Consider the following 19,266-nt stretch of genomic DNA (forward strand, 5'->3'; position numbering starts at 1 on the left):
TCACTGTGTGCATGTGACAACAATATCCCAAGCACTCCACAAGTCTGGCCTGTGTGGTAGGGTGGCAGGAAGGAAGCCATTACTAAAAAAAGCCTACCTTGAGTCCCATTTGCGATATACAAAAAAGCACTCTGGAGATTCTGAAGCCATGTGGAGAAAAGTTTTGTGGTCTGAGGAAAACAAAATGGGATTTTTTGGGCATTATGCAAAACGTTACGTTTGGCGCAAACCAAAACTCAGCACATCATCCAAAGAACACCATCCCTACTGTGAAGCATGGTGGTGGCAGCATCATGTTATGGGGATGGTTCTCATCAGCAGGGACTGGGGCACTTGTCAGGATAGAAGGGAAAATGGATTGAACAAAATACAAAAAATCTGATAGGAAAACCTGCTTCCTCACGCAGAAACCAAAAACATCTTTATTTTTATGTATTTTGTTATGTGGGCCTTCATTTGTCAGGAATCAAGTTTAATTGTACTACAAATCTGTCTTACTGTCACACTGATAGACCATAGTAGGGTAAGAATACTGATTCTGGCTCACTTTTCCCCATGTAAATGAATGGGGGATTTTCAGCGATTTATATTTTTTTTCCCTAAAAATAAATCCCCTTTTTATCCCAAGGTATATTTATTTGTCTCCCCTTTTAACCTGGAGGTTGAACCTCATTGAATTGAACACCTGGGGGTTGAACAGCTCACTCATTGAACCTATAAAGATTTGTTCATTCTCAAATTCCTTCAATAGTTTAATTTTCTTTGCACAATAATCCCCATCTAAAATATTGACAAACAAAACATTTGAATCTTTATATTTTTTAAGATACCCCATTTGTGCCATTACGAAATGATAAACTTCTCTTAATGCTCTTGTTTGACCACCTCCTGAGCCACAGGTTATTTTTTGTTAAGCCCCGCCCACTTTTCTTTAAGCCCCGCCCACTTTTGTTAAGCCCCGCCCACTCTCCACAAGGTATTCAATAAGCCCCGCCCACTTTTCTTTAAGCCCCGCCCACTTTTGCTAAGCCCCGCCCACTTTTGCTAAGCTCCGCCCACTTTTCGTAAGGTATTTTTCTAAGCCACGCCCACTTTTCCTAAGCCCCGCCCACTTTTGCTAAGCTCCGCCCACTTTTCATGAGGTATTTTTTCTAAGCCACGCCCACTTTTCCTAAGCCCCGCCCACTTTTGCTAAGCTCCGCCCACTTTTCATAAGGTATTTTTCTAAGCCACGCCCACTTTTCCTAAGCTCCGCCTACTTTTGCTAAGCCCCGCCCACTCTTACATCATTTCCAGTTCATCTCTGACTCACAAAGAAATCACTAGAAAATTACAGGATGTTATGGTTTTGAAAAATTTCCTAATGAAGGCTTGCCTAGGCTTGCCCAGGGAATTTCCAAAGGAAACCACACCCACCAGTCTTTCTCTATAAAAGCTTCAAACCCAGGCTCCATTTTAAACATTTGTTTTTGCTGGCAATGGTGTTTTGTGTGCTTGTCTCGAACTCTCTGTCTTCTATGGAACTAAACCTTCAAGTTGATGAACTGGATTCAAACCTCTTATCTATTGAGGTAAGATTTTTTATTTTCCTATTTTCAAACTTTGATTGAAGCATACTCATTTAATAATTAAATAACTTAATTAATACATTATTATTTTCTCTCACAGGAAATTGTGTCTGAAATACGAAATGAAAATACTGCTTTTGCTACAACTTGGGGGAAATTGTTGGCTTGGTTGAAGACCTTATGAGCGACCAAGACCTTGAGTGGGATGACTTTGGTGTTCCTTGGAACTCTCTGTCTTGTATGGAACTAAACCTTCAAGTTGATGAACTGGATTCAAACCTCTTATCTATTGAGGTAAGATTTTTTATTTTCCTATTTTCAAACTTTGATTGAAGCATACTCATTTAATAATTAAATAACTTAATTAATACATTATTATTTTCTCTCACAGGAAATTGTGTCTGAAATACGAAATGAAAATACTGCTTTTGCTACAACTTGGGGCGAAATTGTTGGCTTGGTTGAAGACCTTATGAGCGACCAAGACCCACAGAACGAGTTCGTCCTTGATGACCCAACCAAAGAGTTATACCTTGGAGACCAGCAAAATCCTGAAAAAGAGTTTTACAGCAATAGTACTCATTGTGAGTTATCAAGACAATACCCACTGAACAAGTTATACCTTGATGAGCCAGAATACAAGTTTTACCTTGGAGACTCACAAATTTTGAAAAAATCAAGAAATGAGTTCTGCCTTGATGGTTTAAATAACTACCTTGGAGACTCAGGAAAAGGGTTCTGCCAAGATGGTTCTAAATATGGGGCCTACCTTGGAGACTCACAAATTTTGAAAAAATCAGTAAATGAGTTCTGCCTTGATGGTTTAAATAACTACCTTGGAGACTCAGGAAAAGGGTTCTGCCAAGATGGTTCTAAATATGGGTCCTACCTTGGAGACTCACAAATTTTGAAAAAATCAGTAAATGAGTTATCCTTAAGAGACTTTGTAAGTTGGTTTTACTTTGAATACTTGAAATGTGGGTTCTGGATTGATAACTCACAATGTGATACATATCTTGGAAACTCAACGGGAATGTGGTTATACCTTGAAGACTTGGAAAGTTGGGTTTATGTTGGACACTTGAAACTTTTTTGGGGGCTTTTATTTATTTATTTATTTATTTATTATTATTATTATTTTATTTATTTATATTTTGGAGACTTTTGGAGTTGCTATCACTCTTTGGGATCTAAACCTATCGATGTAGTTCTTTGTCGGATGGTGCTTGATGGGAGCAAGATCAAGAAAGTTCTGGGAAGAAAGTGTAGGCTTACTCCCCCTTTTTACGTCATCAAACCTGAAAGCCTTAAAAGACAGAATTGGAAGAAGAGAAAAAAATATACATTGTTCGTTCTGGGAAGAAAGTGCAGGCTTACTCCCCCTTTCTACATCATCAAACCTGAAAGCCTTAAAAGACAGAATTGGAAGAAGAGAAAAAAAACAAAAAATATACATTGTTCGTTCTGGGAAGAAAGTGCAGGCTTACTCCCCCTTTCTACGTCATCAAACCTGAAAGCCTTAAAAGACAGAATTGGAAGAAGAGAAAAAAACAAAAAATATACATTGTTCGTTCTGGGAAGAAAGTGCAGGCTTACTCCCCCTTTCTACGTCATCAAACCTGAAAGCCTTAAAAGACAGAATTGGAAGAAGAGAAAAAAACAAAAAATATACATTGTTCGTTCTGGGAAGAAAGTGCAGGCTTACTCCCCCTTTTTACGTCATCAAACCTGAAAGCCTTAAAAGACAGAATTGGAAGAAGAAAAAAAAAACGTAAAAATATATATATATAGGTGGAAATCTCATTTTGAAAAAGACATTGTGTTGGGTGAGGATTGAGTTGGGGTTGAGATTTTGAATGTGAGGGTTGGGGTTGAGATTTTGAATGTGAGGGTTGGGACACACACACATACACACCAACAAACAAAGTTAAGCCTTGACTATTCAGTTGAGGATTCTGTGTTTGGGGTTCACAGATCTAAGAACGTCCCCCTTGACACACATTATATACTGTTATACACCTCGGACTTGGCCCTCGAGTGTCCACAACGGTGTATAGTAGGAGGGAGTGAAGCGCCAACCTATTGCTCCCATTGCACACACACACACACAAACAAAAGTTAAGCCTTGACTATTCAGTTGAGGATTCTGTGTTTGGGGTTCACAGATCTAAGAACGTCCCCCTTGACACACATTATATACTGTTATACACCTCGGACTTGGCCCTCGAGTGTCCACAAAGGTGTATTATCTGCTTAGTTTTGTCTTTTGTAATTCCTGTGAATAAAATGAACCTAAAATCTCTTCCCCTTCCAAATCATATATTTTATAAGTCCAAGGAACTGTATCTATTACATCAACAATTTTAAAAAGTTCTTTCGTCCATCGTTCAGTAAAACCCTTTTCAAAATGAGATTTCCACCTATATATTCTTACGATATCACCAACTTTGAACTTAGGTTTTCTGACATTAATCTCTTTTTCATATTTTAATTTTGTAAATGTTTCTGATGGCTTCATATTCGTTGACGTGTGAATCGTGTCATTATACTTATCCACAATATCCTGAATAAAAGATAACCATTGTTGTGAACCGAGTTGTGTGAATTTTTTATATAGTCTCTCTTTTAAGGTACGATTAAAACGTTCAACAACAACTGCCTTCCCTTCATTAAAGGTACTGTATAATGTAATACTGTTATTTTTTAGAAAATTCATAAATGTCTTGTTATAAAACTCTCTACCCTCATCAGTCCACAATTTTTTAGGTTTTCTCTTACTTTTATTAAATATCTGTTGAAAAGCTAACATAAGAGTATTACCTGTTTTGTTTTTAAAGGGACAACCCACGCATATCTACTCCTCAAATCAATAACGGTTAAAGCATACTTGTACCCCTTATCATTATTGAGTTCAATCAAATCAGCAGACCAGATATAATCAACTTCCTTGGAATAAACTTTCCTTCTCTGAAACTTTGTGAATATTGGTTTATGTAATTCATCAGCTAATTGCTCTTCAGTCTTAATGGCATCATTAGAGCCTATAAGTTTTTTGAATTTCCAAGTCCAAGTTTCAATTTAGCACTAATCATCTTCTTCACGATGAACCTATCAACTTTTTCTCTCAAGGTTGGATTTTGTATCAGAGACAAATTATACAACATTTCTCTATCGGCTTCATGCTTTTCTTCCAACGTTGTGGTATTCCCATAATCAATATCGTGTCTCATGCACACTTCATCAACTCTATTGATTGGTTTACTCCAGGATTTAGGATTGTCTGCCTCATCTAATCTTTTATCCAAGTTTGTGCCTGGACCACAGAAAGAATACCCTGGAAGATGTAATTCCCCTGGTATTCCAGTAGTTGTAAATTTACTTCCTGATAAAAACTTTTGTATATCTCCTCCGAGTTTGTGTTTGGAGATAAATTGATTTTTTTTTGAACCACACACCGAACATATACCTTTTTGTATAACCCTGTTATTTTTACTTTTAATATATGAAATATTTTTAGTATTAGTTTTCTTTTTACATTTGAGACAATAACTCATTTATTTATGAGAAAAATTTCTGCAGAGTGCAAAAACCTTTTTAGTTTCCAACATGCACATTTGAATCTTAATTTTTAAAACATAAAGAATCCTTAGAAATGCCTTCACTCTCTCCTCCATTTATTTAAGAAAAAACTTGAATTAAAATGAATAGCTTGACGATGCTAATAGTTTTGTTGAAAGTATTGCAAATAGACTTGTTAATTCTTTGTATTCCTCCCTGGTGAGATAAGTTAATTTCTTTAATACCTCTATTCTTTTTTGAATCTCACTGGTTTCCATATTTTGATATTTATTCATTCTCTCTCTTTCCTCCCTCTCTCTATTCTCTCTTTCCTCCCTCTCTCTATTCTCTCTTTCCTCCTTCTCTCTCTCCTCCTCCTTTTCCTCCTCTTCCCTCTCTTCTTCAACTCCTTCCTCATCCCTTACTATACTTGAATCGTTTACACCCCATAGAATATTATACATATATTCATCAGGATTTCTTGTTATTCCTGTATCCAAAATAATTTTTTTTACAACAGGAAACCAATAAAATTTATTTTGAATTTCTAAAAGAGCCTTACCTTTTCTTAACCTTATAATTTTTTCATTATTTAACATTCTAATTAAATCTAAAGTTGTCGGTTTATCAACATCAGCATAATGCCAATCTTTTATTGAAAATACCTCATTCTTATGTTGTAGAACATATTTATTAAAATACCGAATACCCTTTTCTTGAAGGTATGCTTGGACACAGAAATGATAATTTTCTTGAAGCCTTCTTGCTGTCATTTATGTATTAGAAATATATGTTAGAATAATATTATGGCACGAAACACCTCCCCATCTTCCCATAGTTAAATCATTTTGTATTTCCTTACTTATTATATATAATCCTGTTTTTTCTGTTTTCATGAGATAAACAAGGGCAAAACCATTATTATATTTACCCTTATTAAATTCTTTTATTTGTTGTTTACTAATCGTGGCTCCACAAAACTCATTCTCGATACCAAGTGGATAATATTCTTCCTTACGAGACTGATTTAATTGTTCCAGGTCTTCGAGGTTAATTTTAAATGACTAATTATACCCTAAATCATTCATATCATACCCCCATTGTTCTATTCTCATACAAACGATACGCCCTTCTTTATAAAAATTTATTTTAATTCGAACTGTGAATTCTGTATGACCTGGAGATAATATCAACACTTCTGTATCTTTAGAATACACAGCCGTTTTATTTAAGTATATATATTGTGATAAATCGCTTAATCTCACCAAGTCATTCGCGTCAGTCGGGCTTGGATAATTTTTTAATTTATAAGCATTTTTCATGTTAATATTTTTGTTTATATTATATTTATGTCGTTCAGCCTGTGCCTTTGTATAATAATTTGATAAATCAATATCCAGTTCTTGAGAGACACCAAAGATAGAACCATCTTTACCAACATAAGTCATTTATATTAGATTAAAAATAATATCATAAAATTTTTTATTTTTGTTGAGTTGAAATAACACATATAGACATAATTGACCACAACACTTGGAATTTAATTCTTGGACTTGAAATGTTTGATAAACACCATTCTGTAAGAATTTTATGACTTCAACAGGTGGTGGAAGACCAAAACTATCAAAATAATATTTGTCTTGACTATTAAAAATACAAACCCAATGAGAACCGTTCCCATCATTATCTTCTAAGTTCATAATAATATTCTTTGTATGTTTCGACACATTTGTTAATTCATCTCTCATACAAATAACCACATTATGAATTTTTAATTTCTTACAATATTTGGCAAGTTGTAAATTTGATGTTGTATTCTTTCCAAATTCTTTCAACCACTCATCAATGCTCATTTATTTATTAGAAAGATATAATCCATTACCTCTTTTCGTTAATTTTACACCTGCTTGTGCTATAGAAGAAAGCATATCTCCAACTAACAATCTCGCTTTATCAGGCAGACCTTCAAGTTTTTCAGCAAAATCTACAATTACACCACTTCCACTAATTTGTTTCTCCAACTCTTTGTTATGTCTTTCCAATTCTTTTTGAGCCTGGAGTTGAGCCTTCCTTTCGTTGGCAGTTTTGACCGCTGTTGAAATACCACCCGTCAATGCTCCAACCGCACTTAAACCAGCAAATAAAGGAATTAGAAATGGGAGAAATCCTCCACTCGTCTCTCTTATTGAATATTTTTTCAACATTGGTTTTGTCATTTTAATTTTAAGTGAGCCAGTGTCATTCAAGATTTTAACCTGTTCTCTTGTGAGCAAAACATCAATTCTTACTGCTCCTTTTCTCTGAATTGTATTAACGTTAATCGTACAAGGCTTTTGATTTTGAACACAAGATGATAGTTTATGAAGATTGATTTGATTAACATATACCCCAGTTGGTACTTTGCCACTCATTTATTTAACAAAAAATTATGTGAGACTAATCATCACACCATTATCTGTATTAATCTGCAATTCTGTTTCTTCCAAAAGCAAACAATATGTATCAACTTCTTCACTCTCTCCTCTTTCAATGTATAGGGAAGTATCCACTCGATTAGACTTTATAGTTTCTTTTTGAGCGCTCAGGTCAAACGTATAGATTGTATACAAACTTTTAAATGCTGTCATATCTAAAATAGGTTCTTTATTTCCATTACTTTCACACACCTTTTGGTAAGACTTGTATGCTTCAGCAAAATCATTTTTCCCAATTAATTTCCAATCTATCTCGTGGATAAAATGTTCCATCTAGAGAAACGCGAAGTTGTTTCACCTTAGCATTATCACTCAATGCATTATTCTTATCAGTCGCAGTATCACCATCTGGCTTTTTAAAAATCATCCACAGATATCGTGGCTTTCCTTCCAGAACACCCAAATTCCACGTGTAAGTAGTTTGATTGAGTTTAACGTGTTGACATCTTCTTTTGAGGTATGATACACTGAGTGGTTTTTGAGTTAAGTCTTCGATTCAACATCTCTTCTGTTTTAAGATTAGGAGTATATTCACTGATATACCAACTCATCTCCTCAATTACAAATTTATTCTGATCACCAAAAGCATTACCAACACCAAAAAACAATCTATTTTCATTATCATTCCTTTGTAGTTGAAATCTAATTTTAAGACCATACAGAACTTTATCATAATCACAAAATCCAAATATACCTTTAAGAGGAACTGCCACAGTAAAACTATTTTCTGCTTTTGTATCATCATTATACATTCCTTTCCTTTGAATATATCCAGGGTCTGTGTTTGTTCCCGTTGACATATCAGGAATAAAACCTTCGACAGACCCCTTTCCCATTCTATCACTGAATGTATAGAGTGTAAATTTCATCATTTCAGATACAGCAGAGACATAATCAACCGCTTCAACTTCTTGTGTTCCAATATACAATCGCACACTATCAAACATTTTCCAGAAGAAATCATTTACAAGTGTAGCGTTTGTGTCATTCCCAGCCTTAGTGAATTTAAATTTACACAACAAGAAACTTTCGGAGAGATTCAAATAGGTTTGTTGATTATTTATTTCAAAACTTTTTGTACCATTTGTATTCCAGTCTGTTCCAGTTATTGCATTTACCTTGAAGTAATCTTCTTTTTTAGTGGAGTTTGAGATAATAATAGTATCATCCAAATCATAGATACTATCAATTGCTTCCATACTTGTATTTATTTAGGAAAAAAGATGTTAAAACTTTTGAAACCCTGATCCAAGTATTTGAATTATTTTCTGTCGTTCTTGGGGTGACAACTGAGTTTTACCTTTCTTAATTTCTTTTATTGCTTGTAATTTATGAGATTCTTTCTGAGCATCTTTTATACTCTTTACAGCACCTGCTACATTTCCCACAGCAGAAGCAGTTGAACCAATTAGGTCTTTATGTTTAAGAATAGTTGAACCAATACCCATGAGAGTATCAATTATCCCATCTCCTCTAAATTGATGTCCGACACCCCTTTGTCTCTTAGGTTTATAGTATCCTCTACCAAGATACATACCTTCACCCTTGTAGTACGGGGAAAGGAACATCCCATCCCCTGTAATTATTTTATATTTTCCCAACTCGTGCTTCCTCACAATAACCATCGTATTTATTTATTGAAAAACTTCACGTAGGTGAATTCTGATGGATATAACTTCTCCATTAAAAGAGATCACACGATTATCTTGGTCGGTTATCCTAAAATTTACTCTGTGTATGGTTTTTCCTGACACAGGTAGATAAACCAAATTTTTAGGCTCCATATTGAATTTATAACCAATTGGGGTTGAGTATGCGCTGAATGAAAATATTGTATTTGTTTTTAATCCATCATTATAAGCACCATCAATCAAATCACAGTGAATTAACACCGAATTTATTCCTGAGGATATTTGAATGACATTATCACTGTAAAACGTCCCATTAGTTTCAATCTTTTTTGAGGAGAAACCTAATAACTCTCTAAATGAATTATCAATTGTGAAATCAACCTTGTAGTTATTTTTAACTTTAATCGTTGATTTTGAAGTATGTTTTTGAATGTTTATAACAATATTTTTTGGTTCATCACCCTGTTCTTTCATAAGACGAGCAATTTCGGAAGATATTTGAGAAATCTCGTATGCTCCGGGTGAGACTGTTATCGTTTTGTATCCACTTCCCGGATTATAACTAAACTTGTCATTTTTCTCGGTTATATTAAATAAGGTATTATAAGTCTCCATGGACAATAAAGATGCCTCATATTCTTTTGTTGTGTCAAGTTGTAGTGGGTATGGGAATGAAGATGTGTGGTCGCTTGTTGTGAAATTAAAACTCAGGATTGTGCTTCTCATCTTATTTAATATGAGATAAAATGTCTTTATATTGAGATTTATTAATTATTTTCATGTTCATCAACTGGTCTAAAATGGCTGATGCTTCATTAAAACAATTGTTATTTCCAGCCTTCTTACTGCCGAACAACAATAACAGTCTATTAACTAATTGCGATGGGTCATTTGGAAGAAAACTAATACCTGAACCAAGGATACTTAAAGCCTGAATAATGTGTTTCTCCTTCTCATTCTTCCTACTTTTACCAGAAAGAATAACCTTATAATTTAGAGTGTTCAGCAAATCAATATATACTCTATCATCATTATTTTCCATATCCAATGGTTTATCAATATACTTTGATTCATCCCTCACAGTTGAACCTTGTCTTCCATCTTTTGTGAGAAGAAACATTAATCTCGGAGTTAGTTTAACAGGGGTTGAGCAGAACTTAAGAACCTTAATTCATCATTAAATATCAATACCTTTTCTTGAACAAGATGAAATATTGCTGGTTGTTCTGTTGGAATGAGTCCTGCTTTGGTTTTTGAATCCGCTGAATATTCATTGTTTTGAACAGCATTCACAATATAATCAGGGGTTGATTAATCTCTTCCAGTTGTTGAAATAAACCTTCATCATGTTCTAATTCTCCAATATGCTCTAATTCTTCCTCCGTCATTTGACTGAAATCTTTTAACATTTGAAGCTTTCTAGGAGTATATTCTACTGTGGGAACTGTGGAAACATCTTTCATTTTTTCTTGGGAAGTTTTTAAAAGTGGTTTAAAAAATTTCTCTTGTTTTTTTTTCAAATGCTTCTTCGCCCGTTAGTTTCTGTCTGCGTTTCTTCTTTATGTCTTCCTGTTGTTTTACAACTTTTGAAACCAACTCTTGATGTTCCTTAAATCTTCTTGCTCTTTCTTTTGTATCCATTTATTTATTGTAAAATATCATTTAATGAATTGTAAAGATCAACAGGGAAATTTTCCTTTTCTTCATCATTCAAGTAGATGTGTTCAAATAAATCCTTTTCTTTAAATATTTCATCAAATTCTTTATTAACATTAATGCGAGTTGTAATTTCTTCTTCACTAATCCTTGCATCTCTGCTTTTCATACGTTTGTGTTGAGTTTCTTCATCAACATCAAAACCGAATGATAAAATCTTCACTCCGCTCAGATATTTAATAATTTGTCTCGTTCCTTCTGGATTAGTTTCTAATATCCCAACACCACCAGATTTTAGTTTCTTTAACTCACTCTTACAATGTGAATATTTTGTTGTACCAAGAGAAACCTCCTCAAATATTTGTCCTTCATTCCTCAATCGCATATGTTCCTCCACTGAAATATAGTGATAATCTTCACCTTTTACTTCTCCAGGTCTTATTGCTCTAGTTGTTGTTGATACAATGCGTATCACAGGGTCGTTTTTAAGTAAATTTACAATATTCTCATTTGTACTACACAAGAACCTTGATTTATGAAAGTTTTTTCCAGAAGCAGATTTACCCACAAGATTTATAATAATAGTTGTCATTTATATATGTAATTGTTTATAAAACAAAAAATATATCCCTTAATATCTCATCTTGTTTCACAACAATATATTTATATTTTTCAGTCGTGTGCTTCATATAATCCTCAAATTTCTTTTTACTACATAATGTAGAACAATTATCTCTCCAAAAATTATTGATATCTATTGAATTTAACTTGAATAAAATAAAAGTATTAGCATTGTTTCTGATGGAACGACGAGGAAGTTGAAAGTACGATTGACTAAGATAAATACAATTACAAGAAGAATGTCTCCCTCTTGTGTAGTAGCTGTCCATTACCGTTTGGTTTCTCTCATTAACACAATCATCAAAGATAACGAGGTTCTTTTTTGATTTATCCAAATCTTGGGGAGACGGTATATCACCTTTATTATCACTAAGAATACAAGTTATAAGATTTGATTTCTTTTTACATCTCTGTGTATCACAAAATAGTTGAATTATATCTTCAATGTTATAATCATTTAGGTTTTTTTGACGTTTAAATAAACCTATTATATCTTCTTTTTGAAGACCAGCATTAAAACCTTGTGAGAGTAGTTGATACTCTGGTTGAAAACTCGACTTTGTGAAAATTATTAAATTATCATAATCTAAAAAGTTGGGAGTGAGGAGCATTTTTAAAAGTAAGCAGGTTTTTCCACATCCACTTGAACCAACTATGAGACATCTTAATGAATTTGGGAGATTTTTATGGTTGTTAAATTTTATCTTATTTTCCCAAATAGGTAAAAAATCATTCATTTATATATTTGAAAAACAGGTTATTTAATTTATTATTGGCTTTTTTAGAAACTCTATATTTTATCCTAAGTTCAGGTTTAATTTCAAGATAATCCATTATTTTATTTATACAATATCTTGTGTTGATATTTCCCTGAAAATTACATCCATGAATAATATACAACAACAATCCTTTGAACATTTCTCTTATACGTTCAGTTTCTTCCCTTGTAAGGAAAGGTGTGTTATCATCCTCATACTTTACATTCATTTCTCTAATCAATCTTGTAAAGTAATTCATTTTTGGTGTAAATCTAAAAGAATTATTTTCCTTTTTATATTTTTTATTATCATTAATTAGAAGATAATCACAGAATATACATTGTTTATAGGCTTTTGACTCTGTGTTTAAGGCACGTCTTTCACACGGAGGACAATTCTCAAATTTGTCATATGGAGAATCAGGAAAGTCTAGCATATTTATAAAGTAAAACTTTACTTAAAGTGAAATTCATCTATACTTTCAGTTGTATATTACTATCGATATCGATATACTTTTTCATTATCAGATTCAACGACAACATTTTTTATATTAAAGGTAATTTTAAAATTATCGTTAACTACTATTGAACGAAATCTCATTTCACCTGATATATTAACATCCTTTATTTCATCAAGATTTACATCTTTAGGGTTGTTGAAAAAAATACAAATTTCTCCTTGCATATTACAGATGGTCTTATCTTTTCTTTCTAAAGCTTCATCCATAAGGTTTTTGTTCTTTGATACTTTTTCTTGTTTCATTGCTTTTTCTAGTTTTGAATATATTACTAGAAGGAGAGGAGAAACTTTTGTTAGAGATACTTTAATTGATGTTCTACCAGGTATACTAAAAGCCCTTCCACTGAAGGAAATTGAAGAACTCATATTATTTACCATAATAGTTTTTATCCAATAGTTGTTATATTTATCTTTGTTCAATTTTACATCCTTGACATATTTCTCAGTATCTTTAACAGATGAAGAGATTGATTGAAACTTGTCTTTTGTGTCTTGAAACATTGTATTTATTAAGTGAAAAAGTTGGAGGATAAAATGTTTTTAAGCACAGATTCACCTATAAATTAAACGAAATTTTCATCAAGAAAATTTTAGTTTAAGCAAAGTTTTATTCTATAAATATGGTGAATACAACGTACTGCGATGTTTGTAATCACGAATATAAACATTATAGAAAACACCTCCGAACCAACAAACACACATTTAATCTATTTCATCAAATATCTCCTCTTGAGTTGGAAAGAAAACATTGTGATATCTGTTCAAAGGATGTTTTGAAGAGTAGTTATAATCAACATCTTCAATCACAAAAACACAAGAAAAATGAGTTTAAAGTAAAGGGAGACTATTATATTAAAAACACTGATGAGGCATTTAAAGGGCATATAAAAATAAGGATTTTTCAATTTGGAGAACCCGGTCCATCATCAATAGCTGAATCAATTGAAATAGTGAAACCCGATGTTGAAAAATTTATTAAAAAGACATTAAAAGAAATGAAAACTTTAAAGTTTTATATGGGAGTGAAAATGAATATGAAAAGACAAGATGAAGAACAAACTCCTTATATGAGAACAGATCTTCATTTTATAACATCATTTCAAGATTTTTTGAATAATGGGGTTTATGAAGAACTATCAAGACAAGAGGAGGATGTTGATAATACAGTGGTAGGAAGTGGATTCAATATTAAAAAAAATCATCTTTTTAGATATACACATTCTAAAATCAAACCCTCTTAAAGCTTCTTCTTATATTGAATTACCAAAAGAAATAAAACTAAAGAAGGCAGTTGTTAATATTAAGAACAATGATAATAAATGTTTTCTCTGGTCTGTTCTTGCTCACTTACATCCACCAAAATGTAATTCAGAAAGAGTAAAACAATATATGAAATATGAGAATACCTTGGACATTAAAGATTTTAAATTCCCAATGCCATTAACAGATATTCCTAAATTTGAGAAAAAGAATAATCTTTCTATTAATGTATATGGATTAACGGATACAAACAAAGTTCAAATATTAAAAATTTCAAACAACTATAAAAATGAAGAAACACACATTGACCTTTTATATTTTAGTGTTGGAAAGAATTCACATTACACATACATCAATAATTTATCAAGATTAATCTCTTCTCAGGTATTCAGAACAGCAAACAAAATATATCCTTGTAAGCGATGTCTTAATTCATTTCATACAAAAGAACGATTAGAACAACATTCAAAATATTGTAGTAATCATAAATCAGCTGTAATTACAATGCCTAAACCTGGTGAAAAGATTTATTTTGAAGATTATAATAAATCTATCATGCACCCATTTGTGATATACGCTGATTTTGAATGTATCCTTAAAAAGATAAATACTGCTTCTCCTAATCCAAAAGAACCATATACAAATAAATATCAAAAACATATTCCTTGTGGTTTCTGTTATTATATCAAATCATCTGTTGGAGAAAAGTATAACAAACTTGAACATTATCGTGGAAAAAATGCTTCACAAGAGTTTGTAAAACGATTAGAAAAGGATTGTATAAGACTCACTAAATTAATGAAAGAAACAAATGAACCGATGAAATTAACCAAAGAAGAAAAATTAGAATTTAGAATGAACAATATCTGCCATATTTGTGAGGGGGAAATTAAGGAGTCTAAAGTTAGAGACCATTGTCATCTTACTGGTAAATATAGAGGTCCCGCTCATTCCTGTTGTAATCTTAATTATAAATTACCTTCTTTTATTCCAGTCTTTCTTCACAACAGCGCCAACTATGATACACATCTATTTATAAATGAACTTTCAAAAACACCAGGGAATATTTCTGCTATAACAAACACAAGTCAAAAGTATATTTCATTTTCAAAAATGATATTCACAAAACCTTTAACTCGTATTAGGTTTTTAGATTCTTACAAGTTTATGGGAACACCACTAGCCTACCTCGCATCAAATCTAAGCTCCATGGACTCTTTTCCAAATCTTAATTCATTCTTTCCAAAAGAGGAAATTCTCACTAAAGAGGAAATTCAGATTAAAGAGAGAATTCAAAGTAAAGAGGAAACTGTAATTAATGAAGAAATTCTAACTGAAGATGAAATTCTAATTATAAAGAAAATTCGAACTAAAGAGGAAATTCTGATTAAAGATGAAATTCTGATTAAAGAAGGAATTCTTACGAGAGAGGAAATTCAAACAAGGAATGAAATTCAAAGTAAAGAGAAAATTCTTACAAGTAAGGGAATTTATCCTTATGATTATATGGATTCATTTATGAGATTTAAAGAAACACAACTTCCATCAAAAGAAAGTTTCTATAATAACCTTTATGAAGAAGAGATAAGTGATAAGGAATATAAACACGCACAAGAAATATGGAAATTATTTAAGATAAAGAACCTTGGAGAATATCATGATTTATATCTAAAAACAGATGTTTTATTGTTAGCTGATGTGTTTGAAGCTTTTAGATCACTCTGTCATAATAAAAATTGTTATGGATTAGATCCTGCCCACTATTTCACAGCTCCTGGTTTAGCTTGGAGTGCAATGTTGAAAATGACAAAACAAGATATAGATTTAATCAGTGATGTGGATATGCTTTTGATGATTGAGAAGTCCAAGAGAGGTGGAATATCACAAGTATGTTCAAAAAGATATGCTAAAGCAAATAATAAATATCTTCCAAATTATGATAGTGAAAAAGATAGTAATTATTTGATGTATTTTGATGCTAATAATTTGTATGGATGGGCAATGTCTCAATCTCTGCCTTATGGTAAATTAGAGTGGGTGGAAGAAAAGGATTATGAAAAGGCTTTGATGAATATTGTTATTTCTTCTCAAGAGGAATTGAATGACGAAGAAGAAGGTTATTATTTTGAAGTTGATTTGAGGTACCCGAGTGATCTTCATAATAAGCATAAAGATCTTCCTTTTGCATGTGAGAAAGAAACTCCAAAGAAAGAATGGTTAAGTGATTATCATAAAAGTTTTAATATTAAAGGTAAATCAACAGAAAAGTTATTAACAACATTCTATGATAAAGAGGGATATGTTTTGCATCAGAGAAGCTTAAAACAGTTTTTGAGAGAAGGATTGAGAGTAGCTAAAATTCATAGAGTTTTAAAATTTAAACAAAGTCCTTGGGTGAAAAAGTATATTCAATTCAATACAGATATGAGAGCAAATACAAAAGTAAAATTTGAAGGGGACTTTTATAAATTAATGAATAATGCTGTATTTGGAAAGACTATGGAAAATGTTAGAAACAGGCAAAACATTAGATTCGCAACATCTTGGAAAGAAGCTTCGAGATTGATAAATAAACCAAGTTTTGAGAGAGAAGAGGTTTTTTCAGAGAACTTTTCTGCAATTCATATGAAAAAGGAAAGTATTGTAATGGATAAACCAATTTATATTGGAACAGCAGTTCTTGATTTATCAAAGATATTGATGTATGATTATTTGTATAATGACTTAAAGAAAGAGTATGGTGAAAATGTTTCATTGTTGTATATGGATACTGATAGTTTTATCCTAGATATAAAAACTGATGATGTTTATGAAGATATGAAGAAAAATATTGGAGTATATGATACAAGTAATTTCAGCAAGAAGAGTGAGTTATTTTCCAAAAAGAATGAAAAGGTTATTGGTAAGTTTAAGGATGAGTTGGGTGGAAAAGTAATGAGTGAGTTTATTGGATTGAGAGCAAAGGCATATGCTTATAAGTATGGTGAACAGATTGATAAGAGGTTAAAGGGAATAAAGAAATATGTAATAAAGAAATCAATAACTTTTAGAAATTATTATAATTGTTTGATGAATAAGAAAGAAGAATATAGGAAAATGAATACAATAAGAAGTTATAAACATAACATATATAGTGAAGAAGTAAATAAAAAGGCATTAGGAGCCTTTGATGATAAGAGATTTATTTTAGATAATGGAATAGATTGTGTTCCATATGGATATTGTATGATAGAGTGTATAAAATAGATTATGTTTTAACGATGGGAAGATGGGTTAGGGTTTTTTAAGGGCTACCGCCGCGTTTTTTTTTTCACAATATATAAATGGTTAAACCAAGTATTAATCAAACTAAAGAGTGGAGAAAATCTCAGTCTTGGTATATAAATGGAAAACATAATGAATGTGAAAAATATCAAATAAGTCTTATTGAAAAAATAACTAAAACAAAGGTAAATAAAACAAATAAGCGAATTAATTTAAAAACTAGTAAGTTAGAGGATGTAAAGAAAAAAATGAATATCCTTGAATGGACTGAAAACTTTGATGGTTATCAATTGAACAATGAAAAAACAATTTACTATAATCTCAAAATGATATGTGGCTCAGGAGGTGGCCAGATGAGAGCATTAAGAGAAGTTTATCATTTCGTAATGGCACAAATGGGGTATCTTAAAAAATATAAAGATTCAAATGTTTTGTTTGTCAATATTTTAGATGGGGATTATTGTGTAAAGAAAATTAAACTATTGAAGGAATTTGAGAATGAACAAATCTTTATAGGTTCAATGAGTGAGCTGTTCAACCCCCAGGTGTTCAATTCAATGAGGTTCAACCTCCAGGTTAAAAGGGGAGACAAATAAATATACCTTGGGATAAAAAGGGGGGTTTATTTTTAGGGAAAAAAAATATGAATCGCTGAAAATCCCCCATTCATTTACATGGGGAAAAGTGAGCCAGAATCAGTATTCTTACCCTACTGACCATAAAGCTGTTTAAGCAAAATTGGATAAATATGCAAATAAACTTGTACCCAAACTTTTTGCCATGTCGATGTTTCCTTTGCGAGGAGTACGCAAGTTGTCGCAGGCATGATTTAGAAATTAATTACTCGTAGGCTAGCCCAAAAACACTGACTTTTATTTCTGCACATATGGTAACAGAGGAAGGAGGGGTTTGGGGTGAAATTTGGTAGATTGATCTTCTGAAGGGTGAGAACCGATGCAGGTTTCCAGTCGAAACGAGTCCAAATAATGGTATCAAGTAGAATGTTTAAAGGTTCGATTCCTTTGCCATACATTCTGGTAATGCACTCCAAAGGTGGGGTTTGAACCTAATGGTCATCTGCAGTATGGCGGTGGTTCCAGCGAGATAGCTACATGCATGGATGGAGTGTTTTGAGCTACAATTTGGAGTGCCATTTGCCTGATGATTCGACAATTTCTGTACACCTGTTTAAAAGCAGAAGTTTACACTGTATTTATTTGTTTTGATAAAGGAATGGATTTGTATTCAAATGGTCAGAGTAAGTGATTAGATGGCTAGAGTAAGTGTGATGGGATATTGCAGCATTTTGCTGTATAAGTGAGAGAGAAGTGGTGAAATGAAATGGACAGTGCAGAGATTTAAAATGTTGAGGGAATTCCGAATGGTGATGAGAAAAGTTGGTGACTGATTATTTTTCGAGATTTTTCGGCTCCATTCACGATAAAAGAAATGGACGCTCATCAGATCGATGAAACAACGTTAGCATTTGGTATTGTTTAAACTGTTTGGAAAAAATTTGTATCTCTTAACCATGTTGTCAAGCTTTTGTTCCCAAATGTTCCCAAAGGAATGCTCTGCAGCCAAAGTGTAGTCCGGGAGCAATCTCAAGTTATGCAGTTCGGCAACTCACTTTGCTGTAAAATGTCAAGGCCGAGTGGCATGGGCCTACCCCACTCTCACTATGGGGGAGTTTGCAGAGCTGGGAGTCCCAAGAAAGACTCCCAAAGGATCGCCCTGTGACTACAATGATAGCCATGCTACTCTTGTTTAATTACTCCTGTTAATTAATGTAACAATGTGAAACCTAGCTTTGAATTACCAGTGTGCTTTGACCTGTATGTTAGTGATGGGGATACTCTTATGGTCAATAGGGCCAACAAGTGATACTCGTGATAATGCTTGCATGCACCGGGTTTGTTGTCTAATAAATAAACATTGGGAAGAGTTGACAACTCGT

The 19,266-nt window shown here is 32.6% G+C and overlaps 1 long non-coding RNA gene across 1 annotated transcript; it reads left to right on the plus strand.

The window, feature by feature from the left end:
- Nucleotides 1-1,151: 1,151 nt before the first annotated feature.
- LOC147020175 (uncharacterized) lies at nt 1,152-3,898 on the plus strand. The gene is made up of 3 exons (XR_015061677.1): nt 1,152-1,571; nt 1,669-1,862; nt 1,960-3,898. It is a non-coding gene; the product is annotated as an uncharacterized LOC147020175 (long non-coding RNA).
- The last annotated feature ends 15,368 nt before the right edge of the window (nt 3,899-19,266 follow it).

Source organism: Eptatretus burgeri, chromosome 9 (genome assembly GCF_056783735.1).
Source record: "Eptatretus burgeri isolate ZD-2024b chromosome 9, Ebu_testis_v1, whole genome shotgun sequence".
Lineage (NCBI taxonomy): Eukaryota > Metazoa > Chordata > Myxini > Myxiniformes > Myxinidae > Eptatretus > Eptatretus burgeri.